The sequence below is a fragment of the Pelodiscus sinensis genome, chromosome 6 (genome assembly GCF_052426305.1).
Source record: "Pelodiscus sinensis isolate ZL-2025 chromosome 6, ASM5242630v1, whole genome shotgun sequence".
Lineage (NCBI taxonomy): Eukaryota > Metazoa > Chordata > Testudines > Trionychidae > Pelodiscus > Pelodiscus sinensis.
The window spans coordinates 18539279-18562258 of record NC_143057.1 but is presented as its reverse complement, the minus strand read 5'-3'; positions in this window follow the sequence as shown (position 1 = coordinate 18562258).

The window sequence follows — 22980 nt, the reverse complement described above, 5'->3', positions numbered from 1 at the left end:
GCCATGTGCATCTCTGAATGTTGAGAGACTGGGGAAAGGGGCAAAGGCTTCTCACACTGCTCCTGGACCAGTAACTCCCATCGGCTGGTTTCCAGCCAATAGCAGCTGCCTATTTGGCAGGCAGGCAGCATGTGAAGTGCCCCTTCTCCCTCGTCCCCCAGGCTCACAGTGTTTTCATCACATGGCTCCTGTAGCTGCTGTAAGCAGTACAGGAGCATGGAAAGCAGGGACCTTGGTTAAGGAACCTGCTGGGCTGCTGGCTGGGAACCTACCTCTGGCACCCCAGCTCCTTCCTCCTCCAACCCTCTGTCCCACTCTTGCACCCCCCATGTAACCCAAACCTTCTGCTCCTCTGCTCCAGGCCCCCATACATCTTCACAGACACTGCAACCTCTCCTACACTCTTCCTCAGGTCACAACCCTCTCCTACTACTTGCACCCTAATCTGCTATCCCTGGTCACAGCCCAAATCCCTGCACCTCCCATCCTCCATGTCACTGCCTTACATACAACAGTCAAGGGCATATTGCACTGTAATACTAGTGGTCACCGCTCTGATACAGTATTTCGTATTGGCTGTGGTGGCTGCACTCCTTGTAATTCGTAGCAGGGCCTGATGCATCCCGCTATCCAATTAGTGTCTTCGTGTTAAGAGTTAAACATTCCAAGGGCAACTAGATATTGAGACAAAGGTTTGATGAGGTCTGGAAAGGTTAATTCTTTCCATATAGAACACAGATGATCCTCTGACAGAGGTGTTTCATAATGCAGTGGTATGTGATTTGGGGAAAAACACTGGGAGTTGTATGTGTTAATGTGAAAAGATGTGCATATTTTTAGGAAGAAACTTAAGGTGAGTTTTCAGGGTAACTTTGTCCTTGAAAAATATGGTCTATGGCGGGTCCACCATGGGTGCTCCAACGGACGCATTGGAGAACTGGGAAGTGATCGCCACAAGGAATGAGACTTACATGGATAGGTGCTGTAATGAGCAGGTGGCTAGAGGCTCAGATGGTTTTGGGGTGAGAGCTATGAGAACTACATTCAGGTTCCAGGAGGTATTGGCGGGGAGGGCGAGACACCAGGGTAAAGTGTTATGATACCCTATTACCAACTGCTTCTTAAAGGGTGAGGAAACAATGTTTTATTATGTGTTTGGACATGTACCCTGATGAAGCTGAAGAAAAAGCCGGCTTGTTTTAATTCAAGGAGATAGTCCAGGACAAGGGGAATCTATTTATTTTGCCATCAACCAAGTGTTAAGCCTGTTCCATTCGTGTGAGAGTTGTATGGGTAGAGGATTTTCTGCTGTGTAGTAGGACATCCCGTAGCACTTGGGATGAACATGCTCAGTGGCGGAGAGCCTGACAGGAGCCATGCCTTGAGCCGAAGCATCCCAAAGTTTAGGTGTCATATTTGGACCTGTCATGTGAGCAGGGTGTCCATGGGGAATAGCGTGATGAGGGGGACAGATAGACATTTGAAGAAGGTGAGGGTACCAGATTTGTTTCGGCCATACTGGGGCTATTAAGATTACTGTTGCGAGGTTGAGCCAGCTATCGTGTACCACTTTGTGTAGCAGTGGAGTAGCTGGAAAAGCATGGTTCAGTATGGGTGCCAGTCAAAGAGAAGGGCATTGCCCATTAAGTGTTTGCCTAGACCGGCTCTAGAACAAAATGCCATGCATTTCTTGTTCCTGGTCGTGACAAAGAGGCTTATGTTTGGGTAAGTCCATCCATTTTGGCCTGCATGATGTAGTTGTTCAGTTCCCACTTGTGGTCTGTTGGGACTAGTTCAATGAGTTCATCTGTTGTTATATTCAGGGAGACTGATAGGTATGAGGTTGAGAGATGAATATTGTGCCTCATACACCAGTTCCACAGCTTAATACCCTCGCACAGAGAAAGGGGGAGCAAGCTCTGTTCTGTTTCTATAAATATGCATGGAGTGTTATCTGTGAAAACCCAAACCATAATGCCCACAATTGTGCAGAAGGAAACGGAGGCAACAGTATTGGACTGCTCAGAGTTCCAGTATGTTTATGTGCAGATGTGTAGCAGATACCCTGTGCCATATGCCTCCCTCCAATACATCATCATCACTGGTAATAATACATGTGGGTGGATCATGAATGAATAGGATTCCAAAGCAGAACGTTTCGGGTCTGTGTGCACCAGATAAGATAGTCTTTCATTGTGAGGAATCATGAGTGGTAGCGTCAATGGATGCTAGTGTGACTCGGGCACTGAAGAAAGCCAACCTTGCAGATCTCGCATGTGTAGTCAATATTTGACCAGAAAGGTACACGCAGCCTGCAAAGGACAACCTCACTTACCTGGAGAGTGAGGAAAGGGTGAAGCTAACTTTAAGCTATTCTGCACCTGAGGGAGGGGGCTGGGCGTTGAGCCAATCAAATGCAGCTAAAGAATTTCAAACTGGGGGAAGCAGTCTCCTTTGGTTTAGGGAGAGAGGGGGGAATCTTTTCCAGGCACGGAGGTAAGAAAACTCCCCCCAAAACAGATCCCCTGGATTCATCAGAATCATTCATCCTTCGGGTTTATTGTTTTCCTTGTTTGGAAATTGTGTCTGAGCTGGTTAATTGTCTTTTGTTTTTTCTCTTGTAACCAAGAATGAATTCTGAGGAGAACTCCTGAGTTTTGTTTCAATTCATGGCTTTTTAACAAGTCATTCTTGCAATGAGTCTTGTTTTAATAATAAACGTGTGTTTTTTTGTTCTGTTCACTGGTATTGGTTGATCTTTTGTGTCCTTAAGCTTCAGGGCCTGGATGCAGCCATGTTACTGGAGAGAGCACAGATTCATTTTTCTCTGCGAGAGTGTTATTGCTTGTTTTTTTTCCAACTCCTTGGGGAAAGGAGGTTGGGGGTTTTGCCCTCAGGGAAGAGATTCCAATTGATTTCTTTCCTGGAAAAGGGGGGCACACTTTGTACACTTGGTGGTGGCAATACTGAATGGATTTCAGGGGAAACTGAAATCAGGAAAACTTTTTTTTTCTTTTTTTTGGTCTCTGGGATCTTCAGAGACAGGATCTGACAGTGGTTTTATTTTACTAGCTGACCTCCATTATCTACACTCAAAGTGCCATGTTGGGGAATTCAGCTGTTACACAGCCATATGGCTGAGTATGTATCGGAAATGGAATGGTGCGTGTTTGTGGAACACTTCATAAGAAGGTTAGAAGGCTGATTTATGGCTTGAAATAATGGTGCAGAATGGAGGCAGTGGCGATATCAAGATGAGCACCTATGAAATGCAGATGCTGTTGTGGGCTGTATTGTTGACTTGTGTGTTTATTTCTGTGATGCAGTATTGAGAGTATTTCAATATTGTGATGGTGTTGTGAATGACTTCTGCATGTTTGAGAAGACACTCATCCAGGAACACACTAATGTCTGGAGTAGAGCAATCATGGGGACACCCTGGAGGAAAAAGCCAATTTATACCTAAGGGGCCACAGGACTATTCATTTTGAGAGAGACACAGAGTGAGAGAGAGTGACAGATATGCAATGCCCATTTAAGTACACTAAGCACATTCAGACATATGAACAGCTACCAGCAGGCACCCTCTATCCTGAGTCCCATCATATTCCCCCCTCTCTGGAGGGATTGGGAAAAGGCTAGGGAAAGGGAGACACCCTGATATCAATGCCTCCCCCACTCTGCACAGCAAGCAGGAGGCTCCTGAGGGGCAGCTCCAAGGCAGAGGACAGGAGCACCACAGAAGTGGGGCAAAGGGCAGCTGAAGTAATTGCACTTGATAGCCTCCCGCCAAATCAGTCTGGATCATCTGCAGAGGTTCCAGGATCTACCAGTAGATCCCAACCCACTGGTTGATGACCACTATTCTAAATCATGTATCCTCCTGGCTTTTTCCTGCAAATCACTTTGTGTACCATCACTAGACAGCTTGAGATCCACTTTCAAGACACAAATTGAATATTTAAAACTTCATAATATCAAGAATGTAGCTTATCCCATGCCCAATCAAAAGACATGTATATAGGGATACTACTGAACATCTTAAAAATGCAAAAGCCTTCCCAAGTACCTTCTTCAGTTACAGATTTAGATAACTTCAAGTTTGTGTGCAGGAGGATTGATTCTTGTAATTTTCTGACACAAAATAACGTAATGATTAACTTTAACATTTCAACAACCAAGCAAGCTCTGTAGTGTGAATTTTTAATCATAGCCATGAAACAAAGAATTTTACAACTTAAGAATCTTATTCTCATGGTCAAAAAATGGGAAAATTGGAGCGAGCTATTCAATACAAAATTTACTTTTTCAAACAATACAAGTTTTAAGTACATCTTGTCCCTCTTTTTTCTTTTTCTCTTTTGGCCTCCGTCGGTCAGTTGACCATGGATGACGTATCCTAGTTCTCATCTTGGTTCGTGTCGAATTGTCTGGGACAGCGTCGGGGACAGCGTCGTTGGTGGCTGAAAAGGCCAATCCGGGACAGGCATTCTTTGCCGCAGAAGTCGCAGCTATAGGTGGTTCCCTGGCTGTTGCTGTTGCGTAACTTCCTGCGGGCTCGCTTTTCTTCTGATGCACGCATCATGTTCGTTTCACCTGACTTGAGCTGTGTGGTCAGGGTCAGGGTGCCCCTCCACTTTGGGTGGTCTGCTGCGAGGTCTTCCCAGGACTGCGTGTTTATGTCGGTGGCTTTCATGTCCCTCTTCACGACATCTTTAAATGTAGCAATCTTGTCCCAATTATATTCATAAACATTCATTTTTAAAGTTTAATACTACAGGACAGCCTTAAACTGCAAAGTTAACTTTACCCCCTAGCTTTAGACAGATGGCAAGTTTTTACAATATTATACATTTACAGGAAGTGGGATTAAAAAGGTTGAAGTACATTAACTGCTAAGAAATTCATTTTGGTCATTGTCCTTCAACTACCAGTTTGATACAAGGTGCCTTCCATTTTAGATATCAGCTGTCTCTTCTGGCATGATCCTTTTGTTAGAGTGGTCACACTCTTTGACTTGTTTAAATACAGAGCTACAGTTGGAACTATATACCCAGCGTCTAAGTAACCTCAGGCCTCTTGTTCTCAGGCCTTTTGAATAGTAAAATTTTTTTTTTGAGAACACATAACTAAAAACTGGTTGTTTCGTTACTTATTTTTAGGCTAACTAGTTTTACCGAACCACCACTAAGAATAAAAGGAGTGCTAAGTGTTTCAGTGTATAAGTAAGGAAGGTAGGGAAACTAACAGTAGCACTCTGTCATTGCAAAACACAGCAAGACAAATGAGAGAAGCTGTGGATTTTTACTGAACTCCTTGTCATTACTAAGTATGGATTTCCCAATAAGCAATTCATTTTGTATGAAAATTAGGAAATCTCAGCTTTTTACTAGCTCCCAGATTAAAAGATTGAAGCAGTAACTGTGAAGACAACAGTCAACATGCTGAGAAAAGCAACAATGAATGGTAAATTTGAGAGGATTCCAATCTTTAAAAAAAATAAGCTACATCCTTGGCAAGGGGGTAGATTGGATTATAAAATGATAAAAAGAAATTGAAAAATGCAAACAATTGAAGAAAAATGGTTTTCCCTTCCCCACATACACAGTGCTTGTAGCTTAGTACCTATTCCTCGAATTCTTATGAATTTCCTACAGTCAATTCACAGAGAGAACAAGAATTAAACTTTATAGATTTCTTGAATCTAATCTCACTCCTTCCTAGAAACCAACCATTATTTATTCCCCCGTCTGTATTTCTGGTCAGCTTTCTATATTAGCATGCTACTGTAGATAATAGAACCATTTACCATGTAGAGGAAATATTGTACAGTAGCTTTGTTTGCAAGAAGGAAAGATTTATTGGAGAGGAACTGAAGCTGTTTTAAAACTATAAATGTTTAAAGAAAGATACTGCAATGGAATCAAAGATGCCCACTTTCACAGAGATAAAAAACAGAGCAAAATGGTTATAGTGCAGTACTTCTGACTTACAAGCTGACCCAGTGTATTCACAGAAAAAGGTCTACTAGTTAGCCAGGGTTGACAAAAATCAACCACAAACCCATGTTTCACATAAGACTGTAACTAATATATCTCTAAATATGTCATCTAGAAACCTTTCCCCAGTTTAATTTCCTACAATAATGAGAATAATTGCTCTGTAAAATGGAGCCAAATAAACAGAAATAGTTTTATTCAAATTTATTTTTTAAATTGCCATTTGAAAGCATTGTTTGTCTTCCTGGTATACAACCATTTCTGCTGCTAGCTAAGTCACAGGTGAGGAAATCAGGGAACCATGATTCTGTTCTCTGAAGTGCTGCTTCCTGCATGATCTTGAGCAACTTCTTTATCCTCTTATATGCATCAGTTCCCTCTTATCAAAGATGGATACGTTGATTAATAGATTTCAAGGCCAGAGGGGACTGTTGTGATCATCCCATCTGTCCTCTTGTACATATCAGAGGCCATAACTTCCCCCAAATAATTCTCAGGATTTAAAAATTGCCCAGAGAATCCACCACAGTTTTTGGTAAATTGATCCAATGGTTAATTATTTTCAGTTTTAAAACTGACATTTTCAGTCTGAATTTCTATAGCTTCAACTTCTAGCCACTAGACTATGTAACACCATCTCTGCCAGACTGGAAATCCCAATTGTTCTCCATGTAGGTATTTATAGACTATAATCCACTCACCCCTTAATCTTCTCTTTGACTTTATCCTGTAGTGTAGACATGGCCTAATTTAAGGTTATCTAAGGTGTTTGTACACAAATGCGAGAAGTCTGGGAAACGAACAGGAAGAATTAGAAGCCCTGGCCCAGTCGAAGAACTATGATTGGATTGGAACAACGGAGACTTGGTGGGATGACTCGCGTGACTGAACCACTGCCAGGGAGGTATAAACTGTTCAGGAAGAACAGGCGGGGGAGAAAAGGAGGAGGAGTTGCATTCTATGTAAGAGAGTAGTATGATTGCTCGGAGCTCCAGTATTTAGAGCGAGAAAAGACTGTTGAGAGTCTATGGGTTTAGATTAGAGGTGGAAGCAACAGGGGTGATATTGTGCTTGGAGTTTGCTATAGACCACCGGATCAGGTTGATGAGGTAGACGAGACTTTTTTTGGACAACTGAGAGAAGCTTCCAGATTGCAGGCCCTGGTTCTCATGGGGGACTTTAATCACCCTGACATCGGTTGGGAGACCAGTACAGCAGTACACAGATAATCCAAGAAGTTTTTGGAGAATGTTGGGGATAACTTCTTGGTACAAGTGCTGAAGGATCCAACCAGGGGCTGTGCGCAGCTTGACCTTCTCCTCACAAACAGGGAGGATCTAATAGGGGAAATAGAAGTGGGTGACAACCTCTGAAGCAGTGATCATGAGATGGTAGATTTCAGGATCCTGACCAAAGGAAGAAAGGAGAGTAGCAAAATGCACACCCTGGACATCAGAAGAGCAGACTTTGACTCTCTCAGAGAACTGATGGATAGGATCCTCTAGGATGCTTACATGGAGGTGAAAGGAGTCCAGGAGAGCTGGCAGTATTTTAAAGAAGCCTTACTAAAGGCACAGGAAGAAACTATCCTGATGCGCAGCAAGAAAAGCAAATTGCTTACCGGGCACAGCCTTGATGAGCTTCAATACAAAAAGGAAGCTTACAAAAAGTGGAAACTTGGACAGATGACTAGGGAGGAGTATAAAAATATTGCTCGAGAATGCAGGGGAGTTATCAGGAAGGAGAAAGTGCAATTTGAATTGCAGCTAGCAAGGGATGTGAAAGGTAACAAGAAAGGTTTCTACAAGCATGTTAGCAATAAGACGGTGATCAGAGAGGGTGTGGGGCCCTTATTGGATGAAGGGGGTAACCTAGTGACAGATGAAGTGGGTAAAGCTGAAGTACTCAATGCTTTCTTTGCCTCTTCACAGACAAGGTCAGCTCCCAGACAAATGCACTAGGCAATGCAGTATGGGAAGGAGGTGGACAGTCCTTGGTGAGGAAAGAAGAAGTTAGGAACTATTTAGAAAAGCTAAACATACACAAATCCATGGGCCCGGATTTAATGCAGCTGAAGGAGTTGGCAAATGTCACTGCGGAACCTTTGGCCATTATCTTTGAAAACTCCCATTTGCTGAGAGTGCGCAACATTCCCTTTGGTCAGGAGTGGGCGGGCAGGAGGGGAGAGTGAGTCTAGGTGTGGCAGCAGGGCGGGGGTACAAGCCATGCTTTATTGGGAATGAGCAAATGTAGGCTTCCTGCAGAGGCATCAGCTAATAGCTTGCCCAGCTTCATCCGGGTTACCATGAAGGATATCAGTCTTCTCCAAATCACAGAGTGACAGGGAGCAGATGCTGACTGAATGTGGCCAGAAACCTGGACCTTATGCTGCAATGCTTTGTGCTGCGATGATTCCAGACCACTTACTACTGGCTTGGCATGAAAAGGTGTCCTACAGTGGAGGGAGGAATAAGGCCAACCACCCTAGAAACCTTGTGAGAAAGATTAAAGAGTTCCTCTGAGAGAGTTTTATGGAGATGTGCAGGAAGGATTCCCGCTCCGTCTCGAGACAGGTTAACAAGCTGTTCTTGGCACCCCACACTGTATAGGCACAGTGGCTGCCACACACAATTCCCTTAACACACTTTTAGCAATACAGTAGAGTCTGGATTAGCTGTCATTTGGTAATCTGACACACTGCTTTATCCGACCCTGCAGCTCCCGGGGACAAACCGTTGCTGCGGCATCAGCGGCTCTAGGGCATGGGTGGGAGAATGGTCCCGCTTGCTGCCCAGTCACTCTCCTGGAGCCATTGATGCCTGCAACTCCCGGGACGAAGCGGCTCTGGCAGGAACGGCATCAGTGGCTCCAAGAGAGCAACAGGGAAGTGAGCGGGGCCATCCTCCCGCCCCATGCCCTGGAGCTGCTGATGCCTTTCCTGCCAGTGCCGCTTCATCCCCAGGAGCTGCAGGCATCAGCCGCTCCAGGAGACTGACAGGGCAGCAAGCAGGGCCAGGCACTAGGGAGTTGCAGGGAGGAAAGGGGCCAGGGGGCAGGCAGGGATGGGGCCAGGCTACAGTAGAATCCCTATCATCCGACATATTCGGTAATCCGGTAATAGGTCAGCTAATTGGGACTCTACTGTATAAAAAAAAGTGAACTCACCAGAGGTGCCATTCCCAGGATCAGTGTCTGACAGTTCTTGGGAGGAGGGGATTCTACCCAAGGTCATGAAAAGTTCTTGCTCTCAGTGACATCGGTTGTCCCACTCACCTGCTGACTTCTTCCTCCATGCTGCTGCTTGAGGCTGCCTGAGTGTCTAGGGAAGAATCTGTGGACTGGGAAGGGAAGCTGATCAGGTCCCTTCCACCCCAAAGGATTGCTTGCATTTGCTCATAGAAGCAGCATGTTTGTGGTGATGCTCCTTACTATCTGTTTGCCTCCTTTGTCTTTTGGCATGACTGCCTCACCTCCTTTATTTTCTCTTGGCACTGCTGGGCATCCCTGGTGTATCTTCTCTCCTCCATGCCATTTGCTGGTTCATAATTCTGAAAGAAGAGCTTCCTCTCCCCCTTTCCCACCCAGCAATGAGGTCCAGGATCTCCTGCATGTTCCATGCCAGTGCATGACCGCAACCCTGGGAACTCATGATCAGGTGTGCTACTCAGATGTGCTGTCTGCTTTGAAGTCTGCCCACCATGCTGGCCATGGAGGAAAAGAAATTCAAATTTTCCTAGGGCTTTTCCTGTTCACCTGGTCAGCAGTCAAGATTAAAATTTTTGCCTTCATGGGGCACTATGGGACACCTCCCAGAGGCCAAGAACACTGACTTTCAAAGTGCTGTGTTCTGCACTACCGCAAAGTCGACCAGGCCAGGGGTCGAATTCAGTAGTTATTCCTCGTGAAAGCTGGAGTATAGAAATAGACTTGAACGGCTCTGAGAGTTCATGTAACGAGCTTGGTGGTGTGGAATCATTGTTTAGAAAAATCAACCTACTGCGGCTAAATGAAACAAACTCCAAATGTGGACCAGATCTGAGATTCAAGGAGACCAATCTGTTTAGCTGAACAATCACCATAAGCCATGTTTTCTATACTTTTAAGGGTCTGAGTGGCTCTTCAGACCTGTTCAAATTTATCAACATCCCATAATTTCCTAATTTATGCATCCAAGAATTTCAGTAACCTTTTTGGTCACAACATAGTGCTGGGAACCCACTTTTAACTCACCATTTATTATAATCCTCAAAACTTTTTTTTAGAGTAATTGTTTCCCACAATATTGCACACTGGTAAGGCCACATCTGAAGTACTGCATAAAATTCTGGGTCCCCCATTACAGAAACAATGTGGACATATTGGAGAAAGTCCAGTGGAGGGCAACAAAAATAATTAGGGGACTAGAACACATGACATACAAGAAGAGGATGAGAGTTTGGGGCTTGTTTAGTCTACAAAAGAGAAGAGTGAGGGGGGATTTGATAGCAGCCTTTTACTCCCTGAAGGGAGGTTCCAAAGCAGATGGAGAGCAGCTGTTCTCAGCAGTGACAAATGACAGAATAAGGAGCAGTGGTCTCAAGTTGCAGTGGTGTAGAGGTCCAGGTTGGATATTAGAGAAAACTATTTCACTAGGAGAGTGATGAAGCACTGGAATGGGTTACCTCGGGAGGTGGTAGAATCTCCATTCCTCACTGCAGAAAAGATGAGGACAAATGGGAAAGTCTATTAGAGGGCAACAAAAATTATTAGGAGGCTGGGACACATGAGGAGAAGTTGAGAGAATTGGGCTTATTTTTTTCTGTGGAAAAACAGTGAGGGGGGATTTCATAGCAGCCTTCAACTAGAGGCTGAAACTCATAACCGAGACCTCTTTGGTACGGCAACATCCATGGTGTGGCAGGAACACGGATGTTCTAGGACCAGTGTATCCTGGTAGAGAGAGTGCGCCTAGGAACTCTGCAGGCTGTCAGGGCAATGGGAACTCAAGGCACAGTAGTGGGGCTTCGCAGCAGGGCAGTTGGAGCCCCACGCAATTTTGGGAAGGAGCGCCCAGTAAGGCAGCAGGAGTCTAGTGCGCAGAGGCACAGGGACTGCCCGGTGCGGCAGCAGGAATAGGAGCATGGAGGTGATGGAGATTCCAGGCGCTGCAGTGGAGCCCCGTGCATGCAGAGCTGATGAGCCTGCCTGGCAGAAGGTTAGAAGGGGCTAGTGAGAGGGGGGAGTTGGCTGGAAGGCTGGCTGAGCAGCAGGGCTGGAGGCAAGGGGGCCAAAATGACCTCTCCTGATCTGGCAAAATCCATGATCAAGTCCCAATGGTGACAGACCAGGGAGGTCCACCTAGAATCAGAGCTGGAAGAGAATTCAGGAGGTCATCAAGTCCAGACCCCTGCCCAAGGCAGGACCAATCCTAACTAAATCAATCCAGCCAGGGCTTTGTCAAGCCGAGACTTAAACAGCTCTATGGATGGAGACTCCACTACTTCCCTAGGTACCCCATTCCAGTGCTTCACTATTCTCCTAGTGAAATAGTTTTTCCTAATATCCAACCTGGACCTCTCCCACCAAAACTTGAGACCATTGCTCCTTGTTCTGCCATCTGTCACTACTGAGAACAGCCTCTCTCCATCCTCTTTGGAACCTCCCTTCAGGAAGTTGAAGGCTGCTATCAAATCCCCCCTCACTCTTCTCTTCTGCAGACTAAACAGACCCAACTCTCTCAGCCTCTCCTCATAGGTCATATGCTCCAGCCCCCTAATCATTTTGGTTGTCCTCCTCTGGACTCTCTCCAATGCGTCCACATCCTTTTTGTAGCGGGGGCCCCTGAACTGGACACAATACTCCATATGTGGCCTCATAAGAGCCGAATGAAGGAGAATAATCACATATCTGGATATGCTGGCAATGCTCCACTTAATGCCATTAGCCTTCTTGACTACAAGGGCACACTGTTGACTCATATCCAGCTTGTCATTCACTGAACCCCCAGGTCCTTTTCTGCAGAACTGCTACCTAGCTGGTTGGTCCCCAGCCTGTAACAATGCAGGACTCTGCACTTGTCCTTGTTGAACCTCATCGGATTTCTTGTGGCCCAATCCTCCAATTTGTCTAAGTCACTCTGGACTCTATCTCTGCCCCCAAGCGTAGCTACCTCTCCCCCTAGCTTAGTGTTAGCTGCAAACTTGCTGAGGCTGCACTCCATCTCCTCATCCAGGTCATTAAAAAAGATGTTGAACGTGTTATGTAATATAATTCTTAACACATACAGCATATTTTTCAAACCAAGTTTGATTGAACAAAAAGAAGGGATGATTAGAAGTTGGGTAAGCACCATTGCCAATCCTAAGGTTAAAAAATCATGAGAACGACAAATCTACACACACATCCCATTGTAAATGTTTTGAATGTCCATAGTTGTACAGGGTGCACATTAGTCTCCTGCTATACTGCCTACAAATTGTATACATCAACAATTCCCTCCCACTAATCTTATTCCTTTTTCCCCCCGTTTTCTGACTTGTAAGAACCCATCTTCTCCTGTCAGAACAGATTTAACTGGCACCACATTGCTGACATCAAGTTGCTTCCCATAGAATGATTCTAGGAAAACAGCTTTTGGTAGCCAGAAATTTTCAAGAGTCAGGAAATACCCCTTGGGTCTGAATGAGGCTAACTGGGCATATACTGTGTCTCTGGTATTTCAGCAAATTAACTCCAGGCAGGATACCTAGAAATTGTATTTTCCTGTCTTTTGCTATTCCTTTGTGCCTCCAATTGGTGCATTTGACTAATTTTGTCTTAAGAAAAAGCACTGGACTGAGACTAGCCTTCTAAATGGCCTCTTCTACCACACAAATTGATATCTTGTCTTTTCAAAACACTCTTCATAAATATAAGGAGGAGGGAAGTGAGGAGGAAAGTACAGCATGTTGGTAAAATGAAACATTTCGCTATTGATCATGCTTTGAATCCTGCTTTTTATTTGTTAATAAAATCACCCGTTTTAAGTCTATAATCTGATCCTTGTGTCCTGGGAAATAATAGAAGGTCTCTGTAAGATGACCTCTCAGTCCTAGGCAGGCAATCAGAGACTGCAGTTTGCTTCTCTCTCTCCTCCTCCCCGCCCCCCACGCTCTCTTGTGGCAAAAGAGCTTGGGGTACTTCTCTAATTCCTAAGTAAGTCGTCTTGAGTTAAAAAAGGGGTTTTGCATATAGCTGGCGGCAACTTTCCACCCAAGGTATCTGTGACCTTGGGGAGTTTTTAAAAAAGAAGCCTATAGAGGTAAGTTATTTTAAAGGTCTCTTGCACATTCTGCACTTGAAGTGCCAGAGTGGCGAACAATCTTGACAATTTCCTACATAAAGAAAACCTCTGACAAAATTGATGTATAAGCACCCTTTATGGAAGCAATAATGGAGGTATGAGAGAAACAATTAAGCCCTTATCTGTAAACTTTTGCCCAATTTTAAAATACTGAATTCAAGGCTTAAAAAAAAAAATCAAACCTCTGGGAAAAGTTAAGATCTGTGTACATATTGTTACTAAAACGATTGGTCAATTAGAAAAGCTAAAACTAGATCACTTGAATAGATTCAAGAGCTTACAAAAATACTCCTGTCTATGAAACAAAAGTCTACTTTCCATCAGATATAAAATTGCATATAATTATTTCAAGTAAAAAAACACATTCATTAAAAGGTGAAATGAAGACTGGGATATAGAAAATAAGGAAAGTATCCGGAGCACTGTCCATATACCTGAGTATGCAAGACTCAAAAGAAAATGTTTTTATAATCCTTTGCCAGTGGTTCCTACCCTAATGTCCTCTCTTCATCTAATATTATCCATTGTTTAGGGCAGACCTAGGCAAAATACAGCCCACCAAGCAGCTGGATCCGGCCCGTGGACTCTGCAGGGAGGCCCAGACAGGCTCCTTGCTTGCCTTGTCCCAGCAGTTCGCTGCTCAGAAACACAGCTGTGCTGTGGTTTCACTTTAAACACTGAGCCCAGGAGAAGGGTGGAGGAGCTTTAGGAGCTGCTCCTGCCCCCAGCACAGTCCCATTGGTTGGTTTCTGTCCAGAAACCAGCCAATGTGAGCTGCCTGTTTCAGTAACAGGCAGCCACAAAGCACAAAGGGCTCCAGAGCACATGGCTATGGCCCGTGCATGGGCGGGGCAGGCAGCTGTGTTCCCTCTAAGCTGAGAGGCAGCTCGGGGCTGATGAATCACCTGTGAAGCTGTGCTGCCACGCAGCTTAGAGGGAACACTGGCTGGCAGGGAGGCTGATTCAGAAACGGGCTTCTGTCTAATAAGTCTCTTGGCCTGACCTGGTCTCTGACACCTAGTGTTGCCAGGAGTCCGGTATTGACCTGGACAGTCCAATATTTTTGCCTCCTGTCCGGTAAAAAATTCAGAGAATACCAGACATCTAAAATGTCCAGAATTTTCTGATTTTTTTCCTGGCCAGGAGGCAAAAATCCCATGTGCTTACCAGGTTCCACAGGCCCAGCCTGGGGCAGGGAGGCAAGATGTCCAAAAAGCCTCAAAGCATTTCTTAAAGGGGCCACGCTGCTTTTTCCCCCCCCATACGTAACAACTCAGGGTCTTTTTTTTTGCTCAACAATTGGTTTCTCCCCCCCCCTCCCAACAGAATTTTTTCTCCATTTTTTGGGGGTGGTGTTCGGTATTTTTGGTTAAACAGTCTGGCATCCCTACTGGCACCCCCGCCCCACCTTCCCCATGCAGGGCAGTTGGCTCCCTGGGAGCGGAGCTGGTGCCCCAGGAGTATGGTTTGCAGATGCCACAGTGTGGAGCAGCCTGTTCCCCAGGAGTGGGCTGGCCCCTCCCTCCCTAATTCCTCCTAGGTAAAATGATTAACCATGTAACTGATTATAATCCTTAGTTACTTTAAGATTTTTTTTAGTTTGAAGCCTTGAGATTAGGCTCTCCCAAACAGGAGAGCATAGGAGAATGGGGAGCCCCCCAACAGAGTTTAACTACCAACTAAATATACTAAATCACTAACAATAGTTTACTAATAGAACTATTTACAATACAAAGAAAGGGAATGCAAGGAATTCTAATGACCATCACTGGTGACAAGAAGGAAATGAAGACATAGCAGGTTGGTAGGGACCTATATACACTGCCATGAAGGCAACAATTCAGAGCCCTCCACACCTAACATGAGTACCATCAGGGAAAAACCTTCCAATGACTGTGCACATGGCATGCACACACCTTCTTGGAAAGGACACGAACACCACATCTGAAAGAGCAGTTGTGAGGTAACAGTTTTTTCCTTGGTCAAAATGTCAAACTTTCATAAGCACACAGATGTACCTGGAATAGACATGAGCAAGCACTTGAAATACCAAATGTTTTCAGCTGAAGTTAACTGAGTTGTGTGACAGTCTCCTAGTTTTGCTTTGAAAATTTCAGTATACATCTGACTAAATTAAATTCAGATATGTAGTGTGTTGCTTAAGCTAGGTATTGTATTCCTTCTCTTGCGTGTTAAGGCATTGTTTTCTTGTTAAACACAATATTCATCTCACAGATGACTTTTCTCTCAATAATTAATGCAGATGGCAGTATCTATGGGTATGTGTCATTTAGAAAACATGGAATAAAGCCTTCCTTTCTTAATGACTAAAAACATGGGCATTTTTTACACAATATTTTTCCACACATCATCATCTGAAGGTGCAAGCTTTTACAAGCAGTACTAGAGTGAAAGATCAAGCCAACACCACCACGTCATTTGTTCCAAGAAACACATCCTCCACCCCCAGTCATTTCTAGCAAAAAAAGAGAAAAGGCAACACTGAACAGTGAAATGTCTTAATTATGCCAGGGAACAGACACTGCTAATGAAAATGACAGGCCAAAACACTGCAGTCCACTGGCAAAGAGGCCTCCTTAGCTGCTAAGATTAGATCTGTACTAGGAGCCCAATAATGAAAGGTATTTATGGTGCCCCAAAATGACTAGATGCTTAATTCTAATTGATTTTAAAAAACTGGCCTTAGGACTCTTCATATACCCAAGACAATACAGTTAGTTACAAAGGCAACTATTGAAATTCCAAGTCTCTCTCACCCAACAAAGTAGATACAAAAAATTATTACCTCACCCACGTTGTTTCTCTAACATGCCATGGCTGACACAGCTATCTCCCCAATTCTTGTTCTGTTCAGTCCTAGATAATGTGAAATACTCCATAGGTCTTATGTCCTACAAATTTAGAAGGTAAGGATTTTGTTGGTTTTCATTGTAAATAATTGTCGCACTACAGAAATAACAGGAAATGTCAGGCATTAAGGAAAAATGTTGAGAGAGAAATGCCCTAGTATTACGTTGGAAAGTTAGAAGAAGTTGCTTAAAAGGCAGGATCCCAGTGGATAGCAGAGGCCAAATAATGCAATAAAATCCTATAATCCTTGAAATAAAACAAAGTCTCCAATAAGAAAAGGATTAAGGAAATTTGTTACACACAATCGCCATCTGCTGGATGCCAATTAAAACAGTAAAAAAAAAGAGTGACATTTAAGGACCCACTTGGCACATGTCCAGTGGGAAATCAGAGGGTAGCCCTTTTCAACAACCTCTGAAACTAAGGTATATTAACTGAGGTGGCCATGTGCTCAATAGAGTTGACTGCACCCAACATAAAACGATACAGAATCCTTAATGCAACCAACACCCAAACTAGCTGTGTGGCAAGGCCTCTTCCAAAACAAGGATTAAGAGAGAGTGATGAAATTTTATAATGTTAATGGAGAGACATACAAATAACAGAGTTAGCTTGGTGAGTTTGCTCTCTGAGACCTCAAGTAACCATACTTTAGATTTCAACTCTTTTATAAATCCAAGCACATTGACATAAAAGAGGTTGAAAATATTTTAATATTCTACTTACATCTATTTTGGACCAGTCCAGTGATGTGACCATATGCTTCACAGAACTTAAAGACAAAGTGGAAGGGTGATAAATGTATTAAGTACTAAAACACTGAAACTTATTGATCTTAAATCAATTGTAATAAGAAATCGTGGTTCTTTGATACAACTCATTGTTCTGTGATACAACTCATTACCAGAATTAGATATGTTGTTTTGCACAGCCTGACAGTATCACCCTTTGTTGTGTGAAGAGGCAGATTATACTTGACGTTCACAGCTCTTGATGGGGAAAATTCATAATGATACACACTAGGTCTATCTTTTAAAAATACATTAAAACATCTAGATAAAGCAGAAGTACTAATTTCAAAAAAGTCCCAAAGTGTTTGATGTTTAACAATGTACCATGCTTGCAAGGGCTCTCCCTGCCGTATGTATGTTAAGAAGAAAGCTTTGAATGGTAGACTGTGCCTCTGAGTCTGACTGACTGCTACATCTGTTAACAGTGTAGTCAGTCTCCCTTTGTTACTTTTTTTTAAAATATGAAGAAACAAACTAAGAAATGCAGATCCTTTGGGCAAATAAAGATGTACAAACGAAAAATCACTCCTCCCTGTCTTATTTTGTATCTCTTCTTGTTTGGATAAACAACAGTGTCTCACTTGCCTACTCATCACAAAAGTAGACACAGTTCACACTTATGCCAGGGATCAATCACAACAAATTATAGTTAAGTTTCACGTTGCACTATATGAGGCAGATTTCAGCTGAGCAGGAAAAGGCAAAGGACTTCGGGTGTGCTATGGATTTGGATTAAGCAGGGGTATTATCATGAGCATTTGTGGGGGAGGGGGGAGGAGAAGAATCTCCCAACAGTGCTGGTTTATTTGTGACAGCTTACTGTAGATTTCATTCTGAGCCAAGAAAAAAGGCTGCTATTTTGAAAGAGTAGATTCAATTGGCAATAAATTAAACAAAGCACTTGCAAGCTGGAGAGCTCACAGTAAGTGGCTTTATTTAAAGTGGGTAATCTCATTTAATACTTGGCTTTGGATGTATATTAGAGGGTTAACGAAGGGACTTTTCTCCAAGAGACCTCTGAGGTGAGCACAGTAGTCTGTTTAGAATAGCATAGGAAACATCCATATTGAGACACCATGTAAGCAAAGTGGGTGCTTAATGAAGCACACTGAAACGAGCATTTAGGCCATCAAGCCTATGCATCACTATGAATTTAACAAGCAGCACTCCTGTTGTACCTTAGATCATGAGCTTTCATGGGTAAAACCCACTTCAGATGAGTTGGGAGTAGAAGCTACAGAATCCAGAGAATATACAATAGCAAAAGTAGTTACTCTATGAGCAATGTTAAAAAAGCTAACTAAGTCAGGCTGGCTGTCTCTCATTCATAGCACGCAAGTGGAAATGCAAATATTAAAAGGCAGGGAAATTGCCTCTGTGGTGCGTTAACTGGGTAAGATCTTTGTTCAAGTCTAAACTGATAGTGTTGAATTGTAAATGAACTCCAGTTCAGCTATCTTCCTCTGTAATTGGGTGATAAAATTCTTTTGTAGAGGATGTTTACTTTTAAACCCATTATTGAATATCCGGAGAGGTTAAAATGTTCCCCTACGTGTGTGTGTGTATGTGTGAGATATGTGATTTGTCTCCATTTATTCCGTCTGGTTTGGCCAATATACATGGCAAAGGGGCATTACTAGTACTTGATGGCATCTATCACATTAATGGATGTGCAGATGCATAAGCCCTTGATTTTGTTGACAACAGTTTGTTGCAGGGGTAGGTTTCTGGGTATCTGTGGAGCAGTGAGTGGCTGCTGCTAAGTATTTGCTTCAGGTTGGGGGGGCTGTCTATAGGTGAGGAATGGCCTGTACTCCAGGGTTTATGAGAGTCAGGGATCATTTTCCAGAATGGGTTGTAGATTGTCAATAATGAACCGGAGGGATATAAGCTAGGGATTTGTGGGTAATGGCCGATGGTGTTCTGTTATTTTTCTTGTTGGGTCTGTCTTGAAGGAATTGCCTTCTGGGTACTCATCTTTCACTGACAATCTGTTTCCTTATTTCCCCAGGTGGGTATTTAAGTTTTAAGAATGTTCGATAAAGATCTGGTAGGTATTTGTCTGTCCACAAGATTGAGCAGCTCTGGTTGTGTCTTAGGGCTTGGCTATAGACAATGGATTGTGTGATGTGTCCTGGATGGAAGGTAGAGGCATGTAGATAATAGTAGTCAGGAGGTTTCTGGTATCTAGAGTGGTGTTTGTGTGACCATCATTTACTTATACTGTAGTGTCTAGGAAGTGGATCTCGTGTGGACTGTCCAGGCTGAGGTTGATAGCGGGATGGAAATGGTTGAAATCGCAGTGGAATTCTTCAAGGATCTCCTTTCTGTGGGTCCACATGATGAAGATGTTATCAATAAAGTATATGTAGGGGTGGAGTGGTAGGCAATGGGATCTGAGGAAACATCTTAGGTCGGTCATAAAAACGTAACGATATTCTGGGGACATGTAGGTACACATAGCAATGCCATTGACTTGAATGTATAAATTGTCCCCAAATTGGAAATTGTTGTGGGTGAGGATAAAGTCACATCTCTTGATCACCAGGTGTTACAGACTATTACGGCTCTAAGACTTATGAATTCAACACTTAATTTAATTGAAAGTATTTTAAACTCGGGCATTCGTTGCCAGCTAAGGGTTTAATTGTTTATCACATACCTCTGTTGTTGCTTTCATAAAGGGTGGCTATACATCAGTTTTGTCCTAGAGGTTTTCTTTATGTAGGGAATTGTCAAGGCTATTCCCCAGTCTGGCACTTTGAATGCAGAAGGTGGGGGAGCCTCAAGAGACCTTTAAAATACCTTGGCTGTGTCTACATTGGCCCCTATTCCGTAATAGGGATGCAAATGTAGCACTTTGGAATAGGCAAATCTGCGGGGGATTTAAATATCCCCCGCAGCATTTGCATTAACATGGCTGCCGCTTTTTTCCGGCTTGTAGATGAGCCGGAGAAAAGCGCCAGTCTTATTCAAGTAGGAATAAGAGATCCTCCGGAAAAGAGCTTATTTTCCGGAGGATCGCATCCAGACTGGCGCCTTTCTCCGGCTTATCTACAAGCCGGAAAAAAGCGGCAGCCATGTTAATGCAAATGCCGCGGGGGATATTTAAATCCCCCGCGGATTTGCCTATTCCAAAGTGCTATATTTGCATCCCTATTACGGAATAGGGGCCAATGTAGACACAGCCCTTGTGTATATGCAACGTGTATATTGCTATTTGCAAGCCTCATGCTACATAATTAAGCAATAATGCTCAGAGCACTGATATTCAAAAGATATTTGGAAAACACTTAAGTTATCAAATGTTAGACTGTGTTTGGAATGAACATATTTGTATACTGTGTCATTGTATATGCCAAAGAATATACTTATTTATTTGAAATGGGATGAAAATATACAGTTACATAGATACTAGATAATCAATTGTAGTCTGACAGTTTTTGTTCATGGTTTGAAAACTATTCATGTGCTACATACAAGCCTGATAACATTTCATTGATAATGCACAAATGAAATGGTTCTTACTTGTAATTTAGATTTCTGTTCTTCATTGCTACCAATCCGGATGGACTGCTAGTAGAATAGTTCAGAAGATGAAGCAGGCAGCAACACGAATGGCAATGACTTCCATTATTCTCCAAGTTCTTGCTAAATGTTTTGGGCTTCAATAGAAGAATAGGGCATAAGAAAAAGATATGCAGTAGACTATGCATAAGTAAGAGGAGTATACGAACCAAAGCATGGAATACTCTAGCCAGCATGCCTCATAGGTAACAGTAACAAATACATTAACTTCTGCAAAAACTCAACTCTAAGAGAAAAAGGCACAAAGTTGTTGAGCTCAACACCATACAAACAGCAAAGGCTTTCTATATTGTTGAAATACAGGAAAAATTATACCTTCAGTTCAGATGGAAGTAATTACTTTGTAGTATCATGCAAACCATAGACAGACTGTTTGCCAGAGGCTTCAGTTTAGGATCCCAACATAGCCTCATTCGATTTAAAAATCTCATCCTATAAAATTTAGAAGAGGTAGAGGAATAACTCCAAGTTTGACTCATATCTCCTTCTGGCCAAGAGACCAACAGCTACTGACAATTCTAGAGGAACAAGCTTTTCAACCATGTTAATAAGGAATGAGCCGAAGCAACCAGTGCCCATATTAGAGTACTCAAATTGAAATGCTAGAACTGTGTTTGTCACTTGTGTGCTGGGCAGTATGGGCAATGTGCGGCTTCTTCCTGACTCAGCAATCTCCTCCTTTCTCTTCACCAGCAAATCCCTGTCTGGACATACAACTTACAGCCCACCAATTTTAAGGTTGGGCACCCGAGATGGAATGAAATAATTTGGGGGAAGATGGGTCACAAGTAAAGATGAATCTTTAATTCAATATTGGCAGCCTCCCTTTATAACATCACTTGGCCTTTCGGTCACTGACAGCTCCTGATGTTAGTTCTGCCCTTGGCGTGACAAAAAATGCAGATACAGAGACTGGGAAACAATTAAAACAGAACAAAGTGAGGAGCAAAGGACACCTAAAAATGAGGGATGGCTCCCAAAGCACTAGCTGCATCATTCCATTCACTCTGTAGGACACCATTTCTAGCGTGGAGGAAGAACAAAGGGTCAGTCATTAGTCAGGAAGAGAAGAATGGTTAGTCAAGGGAACATGCAGCCAAGCACAGCACCACTCTGGCCATGTCTCCACTTTTCGCACAAGATTTCTGAGTGAACCTGAAATGCTGAGTCCTCCGCCACAGGGCCAAGCAGAGGGTCAGCATCAAAGGACTCAGATGCATCTAACAAAGTGGGTTTTGACCCATGAAAGCTTATGCCCAAATAAAACTGTTTGTAAGGTGCCACAGGACTTCAGTGTTTGCAGCTACAGACTAACATGGCTACCTCTCAGACTTGTCAGTGTCTAGTAAGGGATGTCCCAGCAGCAAAGGGGAATTGAGGGAGCATCTGGTTAATGATGAGAGACTTTCCTGCTCTCTAATGACAACACAGCCTAAAGTGAGAACAGCTGCTTGCTGTTCTTAAAGAGCACAAGTGGACCATAGAGAACAGGTCCAAAAGGAGGAATGCAAAGTCCTGGTTCTGCAAAAGGAACTGTACCATATTTAGTGGCATTTCATGTCCACCTATATATGAAAAGATGCATGCTAATAGGACACTGGACTGAGTGTGACCAGACCTACTGCTAGGACATCATCTGTATACTCAAGTCCCATTGTCACATCAACAGGCCAGAAATGGAGGCTTCAGCTGGATCAAAACCTATACAAGAATGGTAAGTGCAGCTGAAAAAGGGGGCACAGATATTACATTTTAAATTGTTAATGTTTATTGAATGGAAAAGTACAACTTAGTGTTTATTTTTCTCTGCAATTTCTTATTCTATATTTAAATAGAGTATGTTAAGGGGTATGAAGGAATGTTTTATAAATTTAGCTAACTATATAATTTTTAGGGGCCAGCTGTTTTCTGCCATGAGAAGGAAGTTTTATTAAATAGAGGTAACCAGGGGAAAAAAGCATTTCTATTTGCTATATTTATACTTTGAGTGTCGGGATGGGTTTTAACTTTTTAAGCACACTTGTTGACATGTCCAACATAACAGGGACTTCTTTTAAAAATATGTAAAGTCTAATTGCTAGTGACACCTTTATTACTCTGGCTGATTTGCAAAGAAGAGTTGAGGTCTTTCTTTCAGGGTCTTGTGATGCAGAACTTCCAAAGTGGGTGAAAGAAGAAAGGGTCCTTTTATTCCCCCAACTCTCTGTAGTTTTCTTCTTTTAAGCAATGAGGAACAGTTCTCCACCTAAGATTCGTCCAAAGAATGCATGCCAAACTAAAGCATACTTGATTCAAACCTTTGGTAGGATTACATGTTTTTTCATCACCTTTACAAATTGAGCCCTCTTCACTGCAAAGGAAACTCTCTGAAAAGCATAGATACAGGATGTGAAATTCACAAGTCCTTGTG